Source organism: Strix uralensis, chromosome 2, assembly GCF_047716275.1.
Source record: "Strix uralensis isolate ZFMK-TIS-50842 chromosome 2, bStrUra1, whole genome shotgun sequence".
Lineage (NCBI taxonomy): Eukaryota > Metazoa > Chordata > Aves > Strigiformes > Strigidae > Strix > Strix uralensis.
The window spans coordinates 61284243-61305148 of NC_133973.1; the positions used below are offsets into that span (position 1 = coordinate 61284243).

Genomic DNA, 20906 nt, shown 5'->3' on the forward strand with positions numbered 1-20906 from the left:
GCAGGTCCCCCATAGATGCTGGATGCCTTGGGCTCCCTTTCTGGATTTCCCCCTTAACGTGACCAGCAGCGCGTTGCTGTACAGCATGAGAGCCCACATTGCCTGCTGTCTCCAGCAAACATCTGGCTCTTTGGCCCTGCTCTCTGTCATCCTGCAGCTGTTGCCTTCTGCAGCAAGAGGCTATGCTCCAGCTCAGGCCACACGCAGCAGCCTCGGGCACTGCCCAAGAACTGGTCACTCAACGTTGCAAACATTTGAGATGTTCAGAACTGCTCCTCTGGTGTGCGTCTTCTTCAACTCTTCGCTTCCACTTAGGAATACACACCACACTTTTCAGTAGGAATGGTAGACAGGAGCTCACTTTGATGTGTTTGTTGCCCTGAATTATGTTTTCCTTAAGAAACACTGCTTACCTTAGAGATGCTGTTTTGGCTCACAGGTCTTTTTGTGCTTTCTCCCCCCTCACTAGCAATGGCATTGCAATTATTCAAAAACTTCTTACTGAAAATGTCTTACTTCCCCTTGTACACAATTTGGGGAAACCAGAAAGCACACTAGTGCTTTCAAGTTTGTTTTGTGTAAGATATTTATGATGTGCTATATGCTTGATACTGTGATAACAGTAATCCAGTTAACCTATATAGCCAAATTGAGGAGTTTGTTTGGGGTTATACAAGTTTTTGCTAGCATTAAACAGTCTCTGCTTTGGTCCTGTTGTTTATTATTGTGCTGCAAAGACTTTCAACAAAAGGCACAAATGAAGATCTGCAGATGCATTCCTGAGACATGCAATGGAAATGAAGATATGCCAAGAACTTCCTGAGAGAAGAATTGCAGAACTGAAAATATATTTATTCTGGAATAGATACACATTACAGTTTTATTTGGGACCTGAAAAAGACTGCTATTTTAGAGCTCAGACTGCAAAAACCAGAAAAGAGTGTGCGCTGCTCTCTGCCAGAACATGATTGCAACTTCTTTGGGAGACAATTATTGGCACTAAATACAGCTCAGTGTGAATAGCAAGAAAGGAACTGATCTTCCTTGGCATCAGAATACTCCAGCATATGAATGTGTCTGGTAAGGTATACATTAGTGCAGGGGCCATGCACCCTGCTGGACTACATTTCTTGGCCTTAAAAAAATTCTTCTAAAGCTTCTTTTCCGTTTGCATTGTTAAAGGAAATGACTGAAGACAATACAATAAACATTCAGTCATGCAGCAAAGAAATATCTGGACTGAGAGCAAAATTCATTGTTGCCTGGGTCAAGGGTAAGTGCAGATGAGCTGACAGAGCCTGCAGTTAAAAACTGAATGACAAAAGACCCACAGATTAGCTTTAATCTGTCGACGTAAATTTGGTTTCCTCTTTGCAATCAGTATTTTCATTGTTGATACAGTCAGTGTTAACACATTGTATGTATGTTTTCTAATGGTGTTGGTGCTTTTATGAGCCATTTATGGGCATGGCCCATCATGTCATGTAGCCCCTAGTATCTGAAGTACATGGCAAAGCATAGCACAGCAGAAAATCAACCTGATGCTTTGCATCTCTCCTCCCTCTGGGCACTGGCTGTACAGCCTCACCTGCTGCCCAAACTTTGGCCTTAGGCCCATGTCTGCTGCCAAGAAGCACCAGCCACAAAAGCAGCTCCGTGGGCCTTGGCTGCACCCCATGGGAGCCCGAGTCGTGCCGCAGCCAGAGCGCTGCGGGCGTCCAAGCCCACAGGTTTGCATGTGAGGCCGCTGGTCCTCTGGAAAGCTGCAGCTGAGCAGACACCTGCCACAGCAAGTGCCCCAGACAGCTCTGCTCCTCAGTTGCCTGGGGACTCCTATCAAGGCTTCCCAATCCATCCTGCTTCCTTCCTTGCTTCTTCCCCCTCCCCGCTGCCCCTGGTGCTCACTGCATATCCAGAGGTCCTGCACCCCTTGCACTCCCTCTCAGCTGGTTCCCTGCACCCCCTGAGCATCCCAAGAGCCATGTGTGAACCAAATTCTTCCCTAAGCTACCCCAAAATACCTCCCCTGCCCTGAGTGGGAGCACTTTGCATGCACAGCTTTGCAAGCGAAAGCAACAAGGATGTAAGGAGCAAAGCTGTAGGCCCAGTGAGATGGCAGCAAGCGTGGAATCATCCCAGGACCTGCAATGGTTTTACTCCCACCTTGGCAGAACTGGGAACAAAATTTGGCCCTCACTTTTCTTATCTGATGATCCGCAGGAATAATTACAAGATTGAAGGCACTGACTGATAGGAGTAGGATCCAGGTTTCTGATTTGAGCTGCAATACAGAGCCCTTTGGAAATATTAATCACCTAACTTCTCACTCTCTCACACACCATTTCCTTTCTGCAAGAAATAACACTAAATCTTTTTGTATCTTGATGAAAGGATTTCTTAGCAAATGTGCGGCTGGAAAAATCGAAAGCTTTTTTGGGTGTAACTGCCATATAATTAATAACTAATGAGTAGAAAGATCATCTGGTTTTTTTCCCCCTTTTCTTTTTCTTAAAAAGAAGAGGAAAAAACAGATTTCTGTTGAGACACAGGTGACACCTTTCAGCAACGGTGCATGATAAATTAAGAAACTGGGTGGAGTGCTTCCTTCCTGTAATCCGTTTGTAATCAGTGAGAAGTTAGAGACAAATAGGACATCTTAAATGCCATCTGAAAAACAACCTTTTTATAGTTAAAAAAAAAAAAAAAAAAAAGAAAGAAGCTCTCCCAGCTCCCAGGTGGGCCTAATCCTGAGTCCTCTTAAAGTCCTGGATGACAGTCCCTCTGCCTCAGCAGGTGGAATTGTTGGTACTCGTCAGCTGATATCTCTTCCACCTTTTGTTTTCCCTTCTTGTTCAGTAGGCAGGCTTGTTTCTTGCACACCTACTATTGGAGGTAGAAGTAAATGTGTCTTTAAGGTATTTTTGATGGCAGTCAAGACTTGACAGCATCTGCTTACCAAAACATGGGTGAATATATTTTCCCAGCAGCTGTGTGAAACAAGAAGGGGACAGAGGAAAAAAGAAAAAAAACAACAAAAAACCTAAGGGGATGTCACTGTCCCGTATGAGACAGCCACAGCCTTATTTTTCAGCACCCACTGCTCTAGAGCTGATGGATGCTCTGAAACATCTACTCGACATATTCCAATTTGTCACACACTTTCCAAATAGATGCAAACCAAAACTGAAACATTTTAGTTGTTAAAAACAAAAAGCAAAAACAAACCCAAAGAATTAAAAAGCTATTATTTTTAATGACAGAAAGGTACTTTGCTTCAGTAAGATGAGTATATTGACTTTTGCAGGAGCTGGCCATTTTCCTGCCTGTTTTGTCTAAGCACAGTTACAAGGAGCGAGGAAGCTAGATGGCCTGAAGAAAGGCTTTCCCACTTGTGCATCCTTCATTTGGGGTTGGACTAGATGATCTTTAAAGGTCCATTACAACCCAGGCTATTCTGTGATATATCCATGAGTTTGGTTAATCAGGGAACAGGCAGACAGGAAGCATTGGTTTCCTGCCAGTCTGCCCACCAGTCACTCAAGTGTCTGGGTTGGCTGAGGTCTGGCAGGAAACAAGCCTTGTTTGTGGTTAACATAACCAAACAACCTTGATGACCACCAGCAGAAGTTTTGCTGGAACCTATATGTCCCTAGTTGCACAGCTTTTGACCAAGACCTTGCCCCTACTGACTTCGGTTGGTCAGTTCCCAGGTGTTTCAAGGTATGCTCCCAGAAATTGAGACCCAAGAATATGTCCAGTTTGGGAAAACTTTGGTTGACATGGTCTTACTAGTATCTCCTAGGAACCACAGGGCAGAGGACCAAGACAGAGTTCAGTTCTGGGGCAACACTCAATCGCTTCAACCATAAGAGTGTAGAGGGACCAGCAGACTACTACCTTCTGCAGAACCGTAGAAATTTGTCTCTTGAGCTGACCCACTCTTTGCGAGGGCTTCAGAGAAATGGGTGTGTGGAGAGAAATGCCTGTGTGGCCATGTCAGCAGAGACATTGTGTCGGTCTAATCTTGGGGGCCCAGCTCAAGCAGGTGCTTGGAGAATGGCAACAAGTGAGTGCATTTTCCTCCAACCCAAGTTACCTGAGTTTCTGATCACTCTGCTTGTCTCTGTCCGGGAGGAAGTTCCCCTCTGCAAAATGCAGTAACCCAATGGACTGAGGTCTGGATCCTGCCTCCTCCCAACACTTCTCCCACAGAAATAGCACTTGAAGTGCTCAGTCCTGAGTCCAGTCCTTAGGCTGAAATTTAAATATATCTTTAACAAAGGCAAATGACAAACAGAATTGAACTTTATGTGACTGTTGGGAAAATTACCTCCAATAATTAAACACAAAGGAAGACATTCTGATACCTGCTTTATTTCTTTTTTGCCTATTTAATGGCCCCTTTACACTGCCTGGGAAAATTAAGGGACACCCACTTATGTGGGGATCATACCCTGAAATAGAAATAATAGCTAGGGGAAGTCACTTTTAAAGTCTGTCTGTGTATTGGGATTATCAAACTGAAATCTGCCTAGTAGGGGTTAGTCAGACCAGCAATCAGTTAGCAAACACACAGTTTTCTAAACGATTTCAAAAGCAGTTATTAGTTTTCTTGAAGCTGAGTCAATTCAAACTAGGGCTTTAGCCACTTCGTGCTGTGCAGGTGGTTTTATTCAGAGTGAGCTTGTGCACTGCTGCACTTCGCTGCAGTCTGGAATGGAGGCAGTGATCAAAACTACAATGACAGGGTGGTCAAAACTTTAAAACCCCTGTCATACTGAGGATTTGGGATGAAAATTTCAAGAATTCTCAGTGAATCGAGAAGTGTGTATTTTATTTTGTGCTCATGAAAATTTTATTTTCAGCCCAAATACATCTTTTCATTTGGGAATTTTTTTCTAAAAATCTCACTGCTAGATTCACAGGAGTTCTGTGAGGTGGCAGCCACACACCTGGAAGCAGAGCTCTGGTGCTTCACAAAGTGGGCTTTAGTTTCAGCTGCAGGAAACTGAGGCACCTCTCTTGGTTCTTGATCCAAGCATCACCTCCCTCCCAGGAACCTGACTGCAGATTCATTCTGCAGGGAGTAGTTCAGTATTTTATACAGTATAGAATTGGAAAGACAAATTCTGCATCTGGACTCGCAATCTGATGCATACCACAGTACATCTGATAAGCCTGTTTATTCCTGATTTGCAGGCTGTGCCCCCTGCCTACTCCTACCTGAGGGCTCTTTCCCCTTTTCTCTGGTTCCCTGCTTCTCCCTCCTCCTTGCACATCATAGAATATTCACTCCCCTCTGCCATCTATCATCACTGTCCCTCTCTTTTTGCCCAGACTTTTTTGCATCCTTTGCTTGCAATAACTCACCTGTTCCCACTTTGTCTCTACACAGCACCAGGAACCCTTGCTCAGACTGCAAAAACACATGCCATGAGTCTCGTTTGGAGAATGCCTCCAGTTTTGCATAGAAACCAAGGGACATGTGTAAGTCTATTTGGAGGGGGAGGAGATGTTGAGTCTTAAAGTGTGGAGACAGTTTGACTCTGCAGTATAACTAAGACACTCACCTCAATGTAAAAAGTATGAAGTTTCCCTGGGTGTGATAGGACAGATATAGTTGGAGAGATCCTATCCCCAGATTACACTGCTGTCCAGTAACTGAAATGCTACCCCAGGAAATGGAAGGCCTCTCTCAGGCAAAGCAAAGACCCATATCATGTACTACTGCCGTTGCCACCGAATTAGGCAGTACTCGTTTCCTTTGACAGAAATTTCTTATGCTGAAATGAAAACATGTCAGTTTGAAAAAACTAAAATGAATCATTTTGGCTTTGAGTTTTTTTCCTTCATTTTCTCTTGGGCAAAACTACATGAACCTGCAGTTTTGGAGATGAATAACTATCAGATGAAATGTTTCTTACACCCTATGAATGCCGTGTTGTTGGACAAGGAAGCAGGTCACACCTCCCTGTGCAAGAAAAAACTTAGGTAGGTTTTCTTTCTCACCATACCACCCCTTCATGGGCCTAAGACATCTGGATACTGAATCTAACTTTAGAAGTAATGGGCCAAGATTGTCTACTTATTCCCTGGAGACTTAAGAGGAATGTCTTCTTCCTGGAGAGATCCAGAGGTGGTTGCATGTTAGCAATGAAATGGACAATGAGTCATAACTGAGGTCTGGAGTTTCATCAGATGTGTAATGGCATCATAGCACAGCCAGCTCAATGGCATGGGCAAAAATGAGTTTTTCCACCTGGATGATGAGCGCCAAAATACTGTATTCTGTCTGTCCTTGTCACTGTTGGCATCACAACTCAGTTCTGAGCTCTGGAGATGGGTGGGTATTAGGGAGCTCGGAGATATCAGGTTGACTGTGAGGCGGCGGTCTCTTCTTTCTTCTCACTGGTTGCCTGCCTTCTCTCCATCCCTGTGCAAAGCTCATCTTGCTGTGGGACACTTCATGCCTGCCCAGAATGGACCAAGTGCCTGAGCCGTGGAGACCTGCCAAAGACCTCCTGGTGCTGGATGACAAAGAAGCATAAGTCTTCCAGAATACTCTACTCCTTTCCTTCCCCTCTGCTATGATACAAGATGGGTTTTACCAGAGCCTCTTTCCTCCCCTTCATTCTGCTTGCCCTCCTTCCACAGTTCTGGGACTCATTCTCTCAGCCTCCCTCACTCCTACCACCTTCCATCACTTCTCCAGCCCTCCCAGCTCCTCCTTCTTTCCATACAGATATACATTTCCTTCTTCTCACTCACAAAGCACGGGACTTCTTTATTGAAGTTGCCCACCCTCCACCACCCTGTTCACACTTCCATATCGCTGTGTTTATAGACCCCTCCACCACCACCACCACCTGTTCAAGCTCTCTTTGCCTCCCAATGCACCTCAACCTGAGATGAAGAACCCTTTAGGAAGAGTGCCATGACAGCTTGCCTCTCATGCTTGTTTTCATGTCACAGTTAACAGTGTGCCATGCCCTCCAGTGGTTAGGCCTTCCTCTGTTCATTGACTGCCAGGCTGGGTCCATCAGAGGAATCCAAAGCAGGTCCTTTATTTAGCCGCAGTTGTGCATTACCCCAGACCCTCCACAGCTGCAGAAGAGAAGCTGGTGTTTGCTTCTCTGGGAGTAGCATTGCTATTAATAAATAAACACATTTAGCCTTAGTGCAGATCCCAAAGACCATTTATTTTTTCTCTGTTATTATGCAAGGGGTTGGTATGTGCTGAGGCTGGGGACCCCATAGGGCCTTGTGCAGATCAGATCCCCATCTGCATCTGCTTTCTCCCAGCACCAGGAGCCAGAGCCACATTTGGATCCCACTCAAGGTTGGTGCAGATTCACCCTAGAGGAAGATCTCTGCACTGGAGGTATACTGAGGAGCTTTCTATCACTTCAAAAAAAAAGATCTAAAATATTACCACAGTAGTCTAAAATGTCTTGGACAAAAGTCATGATCCTGACTCCCAGAAGAACATAGTCAAAGTGCATATTCTTACCAACAAAGTCAGGAACCCAAATACTAATAGACTGAGACAGCTTCAGGGAGTACTTGCAATATGAACTGATGACCCTATTGAGCTCAATAAGAAACCAACTGTAGATTTATAGAGGGCTAGAGCGTCACCCAGAGGAAACTGATCTATAAAAATTCACTACATTGCTCATAATCATTCTGAAAGATGTAATTAGTCTTCAGAGTGATGCTTTCTTAGCACCTAATTGCTTTCTGAGGAAAAGTTAACATGGCCGAATGAGTCCCATCAAATTGGTTACCTTGCAGTAGCAGTAATAACAATAATAATTTAATTATTAAATATCTTTCTTTTCATTACATTATGTTATAACATAGTATATTGTACAGCAGCATTAATTACTGCTTATACTTATTATATCATATAATACACCAGGACTGTCAAATTTCTTTTTTTTTTTTTACCAAAAGTAAATGCTGACTTTTTTTGTTCTGAAAGTTCCTTTCCCCAGTTTTAGGGGGAAAGGTTCTTTAAAAATGGTAGTGAATAAAAGTTGTAAAATTTTAAATCTTTGTAGCCTTAAGGATCAAATATTGGAAAAAAAGCTCTATTTCTAACTTCCTATATTTGAAGCAAAAGATTGTTGCTAAAAAATATCAACCTAGGAAGTAAACCAAATCTCATTAGTTTTTAGTAGGTCTGATTCAATATATTTTGCATGCTTTGAGGTTGTGAGACTGAAACTCCTTCCTGTTTACCTGTTGGCTCATGGTGAGAAGCAAGTCTGGCAGCTGACAAAGACTGACAGTTGATTCAGTTTTTGTATGTGAAAGTGAGAGGAGTCAAGGCAAGAAGAACTTGAGTCTCTGTCCTGCAACCACTTTTAATGTAAAACTCCCCAGTGCTTCTGCATATGAAGCTATATAATAAATAGCCCTAGCTTGAGGAATCACACAAATGTTTTCGCCTCCATTCAAAAAAAGCAACTAAGCACCTGCTTACACTGAGGATCCTGAGTATCCATGTTATTTTTGTGGTAGGGATGTGGTAGGGATGAACATCAAGTGCAGTTCACACTCCTCAGTGACTCGCAGGAGCATGCCTCGGGAGTCATTATTATTGGAAATAATCCCTGGGAAGTCAGTGGAAGAACTTAACTTCAAGAGAATAAGGATTTTATTTCCTTTTATAAAATCTTGATTGCATAAAAAATTATGCAAGCATATACATATATATAGCAAAAGGAACTCTTACTTGGCTGTTAAAACTCCCAGATAAAGAACCTTGCAAAGTTCTGTTTCTCTCCATTGCCTATATTCAAAAGTGCCTTGAACGACTAGCCCTGGTGTAGACATCTGTAGTGCAAATGCCCAGAGCTAGGTGAGACAACTGCAGACCTGCCTCAAATAACCCAAACATGAGGTCTCTCCACAGGCTCAGAAGCTCTGCAGGCTGCAGGCTGAGGGACCAGAGCTGCTGTCATGCGGGGGAGGGAGGAAGCACCCAGCCGTGTCTGCCTGCACAGAGGAACCTGACCCTTGTCCAACACGGGTTCAGCAGTGCTCTCTGCACAAGGCAGGGGGGCTGTGAGCAGTGCTGGGGAAGGCGGTCCTAGCCACCCTCGGTGCAGTAATCCAGAATACTGCCCCAGGCAGTGGAAGATCCTTCAGTCTGGGCAGGTTCAGGATCTCTATTCCCACTTTCTGGGATAATCCGCTAAGGACATGCTGGGATGTGTACCCTTTCCAGTCCTTTAAGTGAAGCTGAACAACACTGCTGAGAGGAATCCAAGATCTGAGTGACCAGGTCTTATAAATAGTAATAATCTAAGAATAAACATCTTTCTGAAAACCACCATCCACTGAGAGCTGGACAATGCTGAGGTCTCATCCTTGTTTCTAAAGCCGTTTATGTAGTTCATACAAAGCTTCTCCCATGGAAAAGTCTGTGGAGCACAGGCTCACTGACACACCAAGTCCTGCTTTGTCATCTCAGCTTTGCTGAGAAGAATGGGCTAGATCCCTACCTCTTCTAGCTTCTGTGGAAGGACATGCTTTATGCCCAAAAAAGGGATCTAACTTTTCTTAAAGAGAGGACTATACCCAAACCATCATAGCTGGGTGCTTGAGCTATGAAACTGTGGTATAAAAGTGCATGTTGGTGATTCTATTCTCTCTTCCTCTACCAACATCCCAAATGCAGGGAGTGACACTTCCCCCCCACCCCCACCCCCCCTAAGGTTTTTAAAATAAAAAGCACACATGCCTAGGTGAAGAGACCTCAAGACTGTGGAAATGACACATATGCACATATGTCTAGGGCTTGTTTTCTAAAGCATAAAAAAGGGAGAAGGGTGAAAAACACAGGTCTGTCTTCAGTGTTACAGTCTGCATTGTTGGAAGTGTTTTCTTTCTCAGCCTGCTGTTTTGGCGGGGGGACTCCACTTTGGGGTGCTGATCCTCCCTGCACCTGCACGCAGGGAACCCAGGTGCCACCTTGGGTTCAGTGTGGAGGTGCCTGCTCCCCAAAGGCAGGTTGTGCTCCTGTTTGTGCTTTTGTTGGAACTGGCCTTTACTAGCTTTCAGGCTAATGGGTTTATATAGTGCTTAGACTCAGAAATTATTTTCAATCGAACAGGTATGTTCAGACACAGGAAACGGGTTTTTAGGGGCAGAAGGTTTTTTGTGCACGGAGGACCTAACTCCTGATGTTCCAGCATGCCTGACTTTCACCTAGAGACCCCCTGTGCTTAAAAGTATCATACCCCATATGTACATCAAAAGCCTGTCCAGGCTGCAATGGATGCTGCTCCTTTAAATAACTTCTTTTTTCTTGCTCTGTTGGGCACTGCAGCACTGAAGTCATGTTGAGAATAAGCCTCTTCTAAAAATGAGAGTTAGGCACTCAAGCCATTACTTAGTCATTTCTACACTTCATCACATAAACTTCACTCAACAGTAAAATGTACTTGGTCACAGTTATGCAGAAGACACAGCAAATTCTCTCTTCCATGGAGGTGATCAGAGTCATCTCCTCTAGTCTCCTTCATATTCTCAGTGTGAAACAGAAATCATGTGTAGGGCATGGCATTAGTTACCAAACTGAAGTGGAAGGGTAAGATGGATTTTTTTACTGTACTTGAAAAAGCGAAGACATTAGAAGTGAGGAAGGAGTTAATCGTTGCAAAATACACGGTCATTTCCTGAGCCCTGTGGTTGGATGAGTACAAACTTTCAACTATTTCTAATCCTTCTCTGTCATTTAAGAGGCTTTCAAGGTGCACTGTACATCCCAGACCAGGTAAGTGGTACAGCTTTTCACTTCTTGATTGTTTATTCAAAATTGTTTTTCAGTGGAGTCAGACTCAGTCAAGACTCATTTGTTCTCTCTCCTATTATTTACATCCGAAGGGAGAACAAAGTTCATTGCAATCCAAGAAGTACATGTGTGTCTTTGTGCCAGATGACTGTGAGCTGTAGAAATAAAGAACTGTATGAGTTAATAATAGAGCAACGATAATGAAGAAGTTATGTTACACATAGTCAGAAGTCAGAATTACTGCAGCAAATACTGCAGTAAAAGGGAAAGAAAACTCTTCCTGCCAGTTTTAAGGAGTTCACTCTGCACAAACCACTATCAAAATAAGGGGTTCTCGGGTGTACAGATTGCTTTAGTAAGGAGAGTAGTAAAAATCATAGCATGTCTCCAACTGTATTTTTAAAAGGAGGAAGAATGAGCTTCTACATATTGGGGGAGAAAAAAAAAAGATTGTTTTGAACCAGTTTTATTTGTAAATCTGGACCTGATATCTATCTTTAGCTATTGCAGAGTCACGTATTGTAGTCATCCTGAGACTGTTCCTGAGGTTTGCAGCAGCCAAACATACACAGAAGTGACTGTGGAACCATATCATAAAATGATGTAAATTCATCGGGGTCTTTTGATGCATAAAAACTGAGCTCAGACAGGCGGGCACCAGAAGGAAGTCTCGTAACACAGTGCGCTCTTGCATACTTCATTTCTTGTTTCTTAATAGACAGGGTGAGAGACTCTTTGCATGAAGGTTTTTTTAGTAGTTCAGAAAGAAGCATAAAATAGACATCTGTAGGGCAGTTATTGTAATAATGTGCTGTCACCAAGCTGACCTACAGAAAGTGAAATTGTATGTGCCATGAGGATCCCTGGATGAAGTCATACACTGGAGATTCAGGGTTTTGGCATTTGCTTGTTTTTCAGTCTTTGCTTGTAATCAGTTTTAATGTTTGGACATTGGGTCCTTGACTGTGCTCAGCATTTGATATAAACACTTTCTGGATTTTATACATAGTGGTCAGGAGAATCTAGCTAGGGTTTTCAAAAGCACTCATTTGATTCAGACAACATAAGTCCCATCAGTGTTTGGACTTCATTCCTAAATCACCTCCACCTTACTTGTGAGATTGCTACTATGGTAGTAATGAGTTTCATCCTTAAAAGACTCTATGAGCCACAGAAGTTTTGTCACTGTCATCTATGGATGGGGAACTCAGATGAATCTCAGTTGATGTCAGACTTATGCCCTGGTTTTTGCAGCTCCCCACTGCAGGTGATCTGATCAAGAATTCCAGGTTTTCCCTTGCAAACAGCTGTACGTCAGTTTAGACACAGCTGGAGAGCATGTCACCATTCTGCTAGGGAAGAGACTCTGGCATGGGTAGAAGCATTTGCATCAGCCTTAGTCTTCTCAGTTTGAGTATTGATGCTAGGAAATGCTGTTCCTTAGAGCTCTGTATGGCCTTAACTGCTAAACACTTGCAGCCTATGCTACAGCTTGCTAGATGAAAGCTCGCTGAAATGCACCTACCCATCCTGCAGTCACTTTCCCCAATTACTGCATAGGCACAACTCAAGGGAAACTACTCATCAGCTTTCTGTGGGAAGAGCAAACTGAACCCAGGCCTCCTCTGTTGACAACGAGCAGCTTACCCACTGCTTTAGCATCCCTTCAGGTACATTTATTGAAAATGTGCATACACCTTCTGTCTTTCACAGGGGGTTTCAACTTAGATGCATCTGCCTGTGCAGACAATTTTGCTTTCACTGATGACTGTAAGCACAGAAAAGGCCAGCTTAAGGTGCTTTAAACTGTTCTCAGTGCTCTCTTTCAGCATGAGTATCTTTGGTGTGGGAAAAGGGTGTACTCCCCAGCTCTCTGTCAGAGGGAAGCGTACGTTATATGTAGCGGCCATAATAGGATGGAAAAGAAAAAAACCCTAGAAAAGCCATTCCTTGTATGGTAAATGTGGTCTCCTCCAGTAGCTGCTGTGTTCTGGTCCAGTGGCTAGAGGGTAAAAACCCAGCAGCCCACAACCCAGCCTCAGGAAGTTATCCTGTGGTGGGATCTCCCTGTCCTGCTCAAAAATGAAGACACACCAAGACTATTTCTCAATCTGTTAAACATTGATATAGTGGTGTTTTGCACACGTATTGCCACCTGACAACTTTACTTCATATTTGCATAGTTTCCAGATAAAAAGTTGTATTAAAGCAAAAGTCCAGGGGGCTTCACTGCTGACAACTAATGCTTGCAAAGTCTCCAAATAGACAGAAGGATGTTTTTTGTATCAAGCATATTTACTGACACTGTTCTCGTGTTTTTCACAGAGTGCAAAATGAGCTTGAAAATGGAGCTCTACTCTGAAAAATGACTTTATAGAAATGGGAGTGTTTGGCCCTTGACTACTGCCTCAAAAATTCCTGGATGAAATGAGGTCATTTTATAAGTAAATGTCTTTGAGACTGTTTGGGCTTGTTTACTCTTACTGCCAGTTCTCAAATGGGAAGGTCAAGTTGGTGTTCCTTCTGGGCTTACTAATTATACGCAGGAAACCTGAAAGTGACTCTTAGCCTGAGAGTTAGGGTTGTAACTTTAAAATAGGTAATATAATCCAATTTTTGTCTAAATTTAGGTGCTAATCAATGAGAAATATCTCACAGGGTTCATTTTCTACATCACTTGAGTTTGGTAGTGTCAGTTTGATCTGGTGTCTTTTCACATAGTTTTGATCGGAAGCCTTCCATCCTTACTGAAATTTTCCATTGGTAGTCTTATTTTTTCAGTGTTGTTGAGTAGTTAACTAAAACTAAATACTTAGAGAAAGAGAGAGATAGATCTGTACATGCTTCATGCAACAGCTCAATTTTTTGAAATGCTGGATTTTAGCTCTCATTGATATCGTAACAGAGAGATTCTGCCTTTTTGTACACAGACTGATGAGGGCCCAAGAGTTGTTCAGGCTGGGTCAAGGCATCTATAAGCTTGTTCACCAAGAGCTCCTCATTTTTTGTCACATTTTCACACTACTGCATGAGGAATTCAGGCTCAGCAGCTGATGAATTGAAAATAATTTTACCCTCACATCCTCATTCTCTCAACTGCTGTTTAAGTCTTGAAATAACAGAAATTATGCACTGGTACAGTCATGATGAAGCAACTAGGGTTACTTACTGCCAGATACACTGTACCTGATTCAGATCTGCAAAAATAAGAAGGAAAAATATCAAGTCACCAAAAAGAATGTGCTCTTTTATCTTCTCTTAATCTTCAGATGTGGATATTACGCATCTTTAGTAATCCTGCAAACGCACATTTTACAGCTAGTGAACTCTGTTTTAAAGCTTTGAAAGGTAGTATTATCAGTGCTTGTCACTGTTCAGCATTATCTTTAGATGTGCTCCTTTCAAAAAATTTTTTTTTGTAACAACTGATTCTTAAAGGATTTTTTCTTTGGTCCCTTCTGCATCTCTTACTCATAGAGGAAATCTGATCTGCTGCAGCACGGAAACATCAGCGGTGACCACGGCGAGACAAATTCCTTAGGGAGCTGCCTGTAAGTCTGATCAACATTTAAGATGAAAAGTTTTGCATTTTCTTTGGCAGGATGTTACATGCAGAGTTTATCTGTATGAGGCAATTGCTGAGGCAATAAGGGAATATTCAGGAACACAAGCCTCTGCTTTGAGTAGGTGAATAAGCACAAAGAAAGGAATCATCTTGTAAAGACTTTTTCTTTCTTTTTTTTTTTTCCTCCACAACTTCTTAAAAATATGATCAGTCTTTGAGACTCTCTAAATCATGCCTAATTGAAATCCTGTTCTCCCAGGATCATGGGTACAGCAAGTAGACCCCCCCCCTTCTGGGATACAATGGTTCAGCAGCTGAAGGCTGGGAGAATAAGCATCTTGTACTTTTGTTACTTCACTGTGTGACAGTCAAGCAGTGCAGGGATCAATGGACAATCCTTCTGGAGCACAGGCGGTGATGACAGGTAGGGTAGGAAACTGTGGATAAGCAGAAACAGAAATGGTGAGGGAAAGAAAAAAAAAAGAGGAAAACAGGTGGTATGAAATCAAGGGAGACAAGGAGAGAGGGCAGTGTCTGGACAGTGGTTAACAGGAGAAAGACAGACTTTGGGTTACATGCTCCATGATGACGTAAGTGGGTTTGCAGAGGACATCAAGGCATGATGTCCTCTCAGCTCTTTTTCTCAAATACTCTGGAGAAAAACCTGAAATACCCAGGTCTCGGTAACCTATAAATCTTCAAGGCAAAGTAGGTTTGTCTGCACCCTCTAGTGGTCTCGACAGAAAAGACATTTTTACCCAACTAATTTTGCACTAGATCCATTTGTGGGAACCAGTCATACCCTGGTCTTTAGCTTGTCTGACACATCTGTAATAATTGTTCTCAGCCTCTGAAACAGGATGGCTACATCCAAGCACCTTTTTGGGAATGGACTTTGGTCTATGATAACTCCTAAACTACACAAGGAGGTTGTGTGGGCCCCAGAGTTTGAGGGAGCATTAGTTGGTGTGAAACAAAACTGTGCCAGAATTGTGACAGCCCGAGGAACTGAAATTGATGGCCTGAGCTCAGGTTCTGACAGCATTTATTTTACTAATATTAACATACCCTTCATGTAGTAACATCTCCCTTGTGCACCTGGTATAGTCCTCAGTCTCCTAAGTGTATATATTACAGAAGAATACTTCAGCACAAAAAAATCAATCAACAGCTCATTCAGAGGGAAACCATTGCCTGTCTCCTTTATCAGTTCTCATCTGCCTGCTGCTGGAGGACACATGCTAACTGAGGTAGGACTGCAGGAAAAGGCAAAGTAGCCTTGTGATTTTAGTGACTGAATGATGTCCTGGAAAATGAGATCCTGCCACTGATTCTGCCTGAAATTCTTGTATGATGCTGAGAAAAGGGCACCTCCATAAGAAAAGGCTACAAGAGAAAGGCCTGAAATGGAGCTGGGGTGGAACTTCAGAGCTCCAAGTGGGGACAATTCTTACAGAGCCTCTGATTACTCGGGAATTATACTCTAGTAGTTGCTTCTCATAACATAAGATAGCAGTACTTAGGATAGCAGTACTTAAGATACTTAAGGACAAATAGAGAGCAGATATCCATTTGCAATTATAGAGCAATTGGATTTTGACAGGACTGAGAGAGCTGGCCTAGTGCCAGTAAGGAGCATGCTTAAAGTACATCAGTAACACTATGTTTCTTCTTTAGAAATACAAGTACTTTCTTTTCAGACATAGTCAAGGAGTAGGAAATAGTGTAACTCCTGCTCTAGAGAACTCTCCTAGGAGAAAGAGCATGCACATTCAACACTCTCTTTGGAAAGTATTTAAAGCCTTATCCACCTCTTTCCTTGCTAGCTAGATAGTATGCTAGCTGTCACAGTCTGGGCTGATTTGCATCTGGCCAGTTGAAGCTGGAAGAGCAAGCAGTGTCACTGGACTAAAGAGGAGCAGATGCCTGAAATATTGTTCAGCTAGAAGGCAAAAGACCTCATCTCTAGTCTCATCTTCAAAGACACTGTTTCACATTAAGTAGTCACTGGATAACCCCAAAGGCCAATCTAAACAGTAGATACAAGGCCATGTCCACTACCTTACAACTGATGACTGCCCCTGTCACTAGGCTAGAGAATCTCTTGCCCTCCTGCATGGTGTTTTCGTCTTTCCCTGAGTTGTTGTATCTATAATTTTTTATTGCGCATCTTTGATGTGAAATATGGGCGGTGCCCAGCAGCTCTGTGGTTAAAGCAATCTCCTGCTCAGATAATAAGTCCCATGGTCAGACTTGGGAGGCAACTGGAGACATCAGTTTCCTGACCTTAACCACTAGTCTATCATTTAAACAGGGAAGGGAAGTGTTTCTCTTCTATCAACCATCTTAAAAGATTGTAGCAAATCATATTCAGTCCCCAGAAAGAAAAGGCAACAGGGAATTTTCATAAAGGGAACCTTCACAAACTGGTTCAAGGTTCGGGTCTTCAAGTAGTTCTTCTGCGAGAGAGAGGATGTTCTGTGAGACTCACTAAGATTTTTTTTTCCAAGTTTTCATGTTTCCAAGGCTCATCCATCGTCTCTTCCAGATGACCTATGTGTGTGGCACGTGAAGAGCGCTGACTTCACACTGTTCCTCATAATTTTGCTGACTATTTCAGATCCTCTTCTGAGACACCTAAGTCTTCACTGGAGCCTTAATCCTTCCACTCATGTGGTGTTCATCTTACAGAGCCTGAAATCCTGTTTCAGATCTGGCTTCAAGGGGTTAAGCTTTCAGAAACAGGCACTAACTCCGAGTTCCTCATTTTCAAATGCTTATTAAAAGACACCTGGGTCTGACTTGCAGAAGTATTGAGTACTCACAGATCCAGATACAGTCAATAGAAATGTGGCCTTGAAACAGTAACATTTTATATAATGCCAAATACTCTTAGAAATCAGGTCCTAGGCAACTCAGGGCCTCCATTCCTCACTTTTCTGCTTGCAATATGGGGTTAAATAATCTTCATATTAAAGGAAGGCAGCAAAGAAGAAATTTGCAGGTCTTTTTGAAGCACTTTAATGATACAGCACTGGATGCCACAGAAATGCCCATAAATAAATTATTTATTTGGTGTTGAGGACAAAAGTTTGAACAGTGCACTGTACATAGGGCATAGTGTCACTCATTGAACAATGAGGAGAAAAAAGTCTAAATCTTTCTGATGGGGTATTTTGTCTTTGAAAAATTGCTGGGTGGGCACTGGTTCCAACAAAGATCAAATGGAAATGGTCAGGCTTAAACTTGTCCATTTTCAGCCAGCTGACTTGTAAGGTTTCTTGGCAGCTGGGTTGATTGGCTCTCTTCAGCTTGTTGACTTCCAGCTTTTCACTAGTAGGATCATTAAACTGCAAAGCAACCAGGGGAACCTGCTGATGAAATTCTGGCTCCCAGGCTTTTCAGCTGTTTATTTGTCCAGGCTGCTAGAGGAGCAACCTTTCTGAGATATACGAGCATTGTGAGTATCTTGACAAGGAAGGAAAAGAAAACATTTTCATAAGGAACACCTTCCCCTCAATCCCATGTCTCTGCAAAGATGACAATCTCAGTTACACAGTGCTTAAATAATCAGTGCACTGCTCAGACCTGTTGTGGTCATTAGCAACACATAGTTAGTCAAAAAGTTTGCGGCTAACAGAAGTTGGCTGCTAGCACAAGACTGTGAGACTAAGTTAAGCAGGAGCAAGATGAAGCTCTTAAGCTGAACTAAACACTGCTTTGCACATTGCACATAACATCTCCTTATCAGCCCAATTCGCAACCTAAATCTGTACATGTTTGTCAAAAAAAATATTTGGAACCCCCTCTTTCACATGAAGACATGCCTTCTCAGTCACACATTTCTTCCATGGGGCATAAAGATATCATTAACACCTGTAAGAGGATGAAGAATGAAGTTTCCTGCTAGGTGTCTGGCTTTCATGATCTCAGTAATTCTCTGCTGTGTAGATACATAACCTTAAAATCTGGTCTTGGTGGATAAAATAGCATCACAAACTCATCACTGACATGTTTCAGGTTCAGCATATGTTAAATGTGTGATATTTTAAATCATACATACTTATGAAAGCTTTTTTTCAGCTTTTGAAATGAAAAGTTTTCCATCAACACTTCTCAGAGAAACTAACAGGACATGGTGCAGTTTTACGTGTTATGGTAGGCTGATAGGTTTGCCTGACTCACACATCTATTCCTGCTAATGTTTGTGGGCTGTCTTACATGAGTACATGATTACCCCCACAGGAGAGAGGCAGAGATCATAACTGATCTGGATATCAGTAACATAGATGGTTGATCTACCCTCGGCTTGAAAATGTTTACACTGAGTGGGGTGGATTCTCAGCACCTCACAGTTTTTGCTGCCGCAGTATGAACTTTGAAGTCTCTCACAGAAGTGCCTGGGGATCACTTTGTTATACAGGGAACACAGGCATACGGAAAGATTATTCCTATGCCGGTTAGCAGTAGGAAAGCAGAGAGAGATAAATTGTACTAGAGAAATATTGGCTTCTTTGGTTGTGCCTACTCTTCTGGCTGCTCTAACTTGTCTCTTGGACCAGTGTAGTTATGAGTGTAGAAGGAAAAATAGGTGGTCAGAAACATCTTTGCCTACTTCTAAAGCATGTGAGGGAACCTGGGGATTTGACTTCCTCACGTTTGAAATAAAAAACGTAGAGTTGCAGCTTGCCATTGCCAACAATTTTATAGTTCAGACTAACATGCTACAGGAGCTGTAAAGGATTCTCTACCCCCACCTGCCTCAGCAAAGAAAAAAAGGTCTCACCTTCCATATATCAACTGCTTAAACTTTTCTAGTAGATCTGAAAGAAAGAAAGGAATGAGTAGGGGTTTGTTCATAAAGAACTGTCCAGAAATTCAAAGTGTGCCAGGCATTAGAAATAAAGTCACACTTCTATATCAAGGATATTTTTGTGTCCGGCTGTGGGCCCAAGCGAGCTGAATGCTAAATGCTCTCACTTCCTGTTGCCTTCAGTGGAAGATAAATGTATTCACTGGGTCTTGGTCCATTCATAAATTGGGTCTGTCATGTGTTAAGTCAAGCAGGATTTGGTGTAGGATTTGCAGACCAGTTTTTGTAACCTCATGAAATACTCTGCCATTGCTACAATTCTATTTCTTTGATCCCAGGCTGAAAAAGGGATGGATGAGAGACATTTTGATCAATTAACATGAGAATCACAGTGGCACTCTCCCAATAGGGGAGATAACACCAACAAGCTCTCCAGTGGCTCTGTGGACAGTAGAAAACACTAGCCTATTTTCTTCCTACAATTCTATGACTTACAGTGAATTACTATATAGTGAAGATGGACATTACTGTCATTGCATATGTCTACAAACTTCTCCTGAGTTATTATGGCCATGACGCACAGAAAACCATATGCAGTTGTAGAAATCAGGGAAAGGAACTAAAAATATTAGGTGGAATTGTAAATGTCTGAATTGGATGAAAGTGGCTTTCGAATTGTCCAAACATTTTTATGCAATGCACAGAAACTTAGTTAATCTTGGGACCTACACACTTTATCAGATTTGGCTAGAATTAACCAAGATGTTCTCATCTATTGAGGGAGAGAGGGGAAATACAGACCTGTGATATAGACCAAAGATCCTTTTCAGGCAAAGCTGAACAGCAGCCGGGCTCAGTAGTTGTTTGGTTTTTGTTTATATTCTTGCTTCTAAATTAATGATAAAGTGAACAAGTGGAGGTGTTTGATGCCCTCTGGCTGACTGTCACCCAGGACTCCCACATCCCTTTCTGGATTCTCCCACATCACATCCTTCCCCTACAGATGAGGCCACATGCCCACCCACAAACCTCATTTGTCAGGTAAGAAGGTGTACTGAAAAAAATGCTTTTCACTTTTAAGTCCAAGCAGCCTATGCTGTTTCTGTGAACAGTATTTATTGACTGGCTCATAGAAAGCATTGCCTGGCCCAGCATCTCGGTGCACGTTATCCCCATGGTAGTTCACAGAGTCCTGGCCTTCCATTTCTACAGCCCAGTGCCATTGTGCCCTTTTACTTTCTTCTGGGAAGAAGGCAAACAACCAAGCCTCCCCTGAAATAGATCCAGTCTACACTTTCTGTGTCAACATTAATGCCTCAATGCTCTCCTCCCCCGGAGGAGAAAAGTACTGTAGTGACTATCTTGTGGGTGCTTATTTCCTTTTTCAGGATCTGAGCTGAAGCTTAATTCTTTTGATTTGTAGCCATCAAAGACAGTGAAGATAGCAACTTGCAGTGGTGCTCATAAATAAAAATCTTACAGACTGTTACGTGCTCTCTTACTACTTCATGCACAAGTGTTAAATGGAAGCAGAAAGTTAAGCTTACAGCAATTAAACTACTAAATAGCTCTGAAGATCAAGATTAAATATTTTCAATGTTATCTATTTATTTTATATTAATTTTATTCACATTTATTTCACTTATGAAATAAATTAATCCAAAACCATCCTAATCTAGATCCTTTTCCATGACCACTCACACTGGTAAAACACAGTGCCGTAG

General features: G+C 42.5%; 1 protein-coding gene across 4 annotated transcripts in view; it reads left to right on the forward strand.

The window, feature by feature from the left end:
* The first annotated feature begins 10676 nt into the window (after window positions 1–10676).
* Window positions 10677–20906, forward strand: part of P2RY8 (P2Y receptor family member 8) — a 33460-nt gene continuing 23230 nt past the window's right edge. For 2 of the 4 annotated variants that reach the window (XM_074858919.1, XM_074858918.1), the window contains exons 1-2: window positions 10677–10786; window positions 14282–14355. The gene's annotated coding sequence lies outside the window, so the exon portion shown is untranslated. The remainder of the gene's footprint in view (window positions 10787–14281; window positions 14356–20906) is intronic. The other 2 variants (XM_074858921.1, XM_074858920.1) reach the window with 2 other exon arrangements.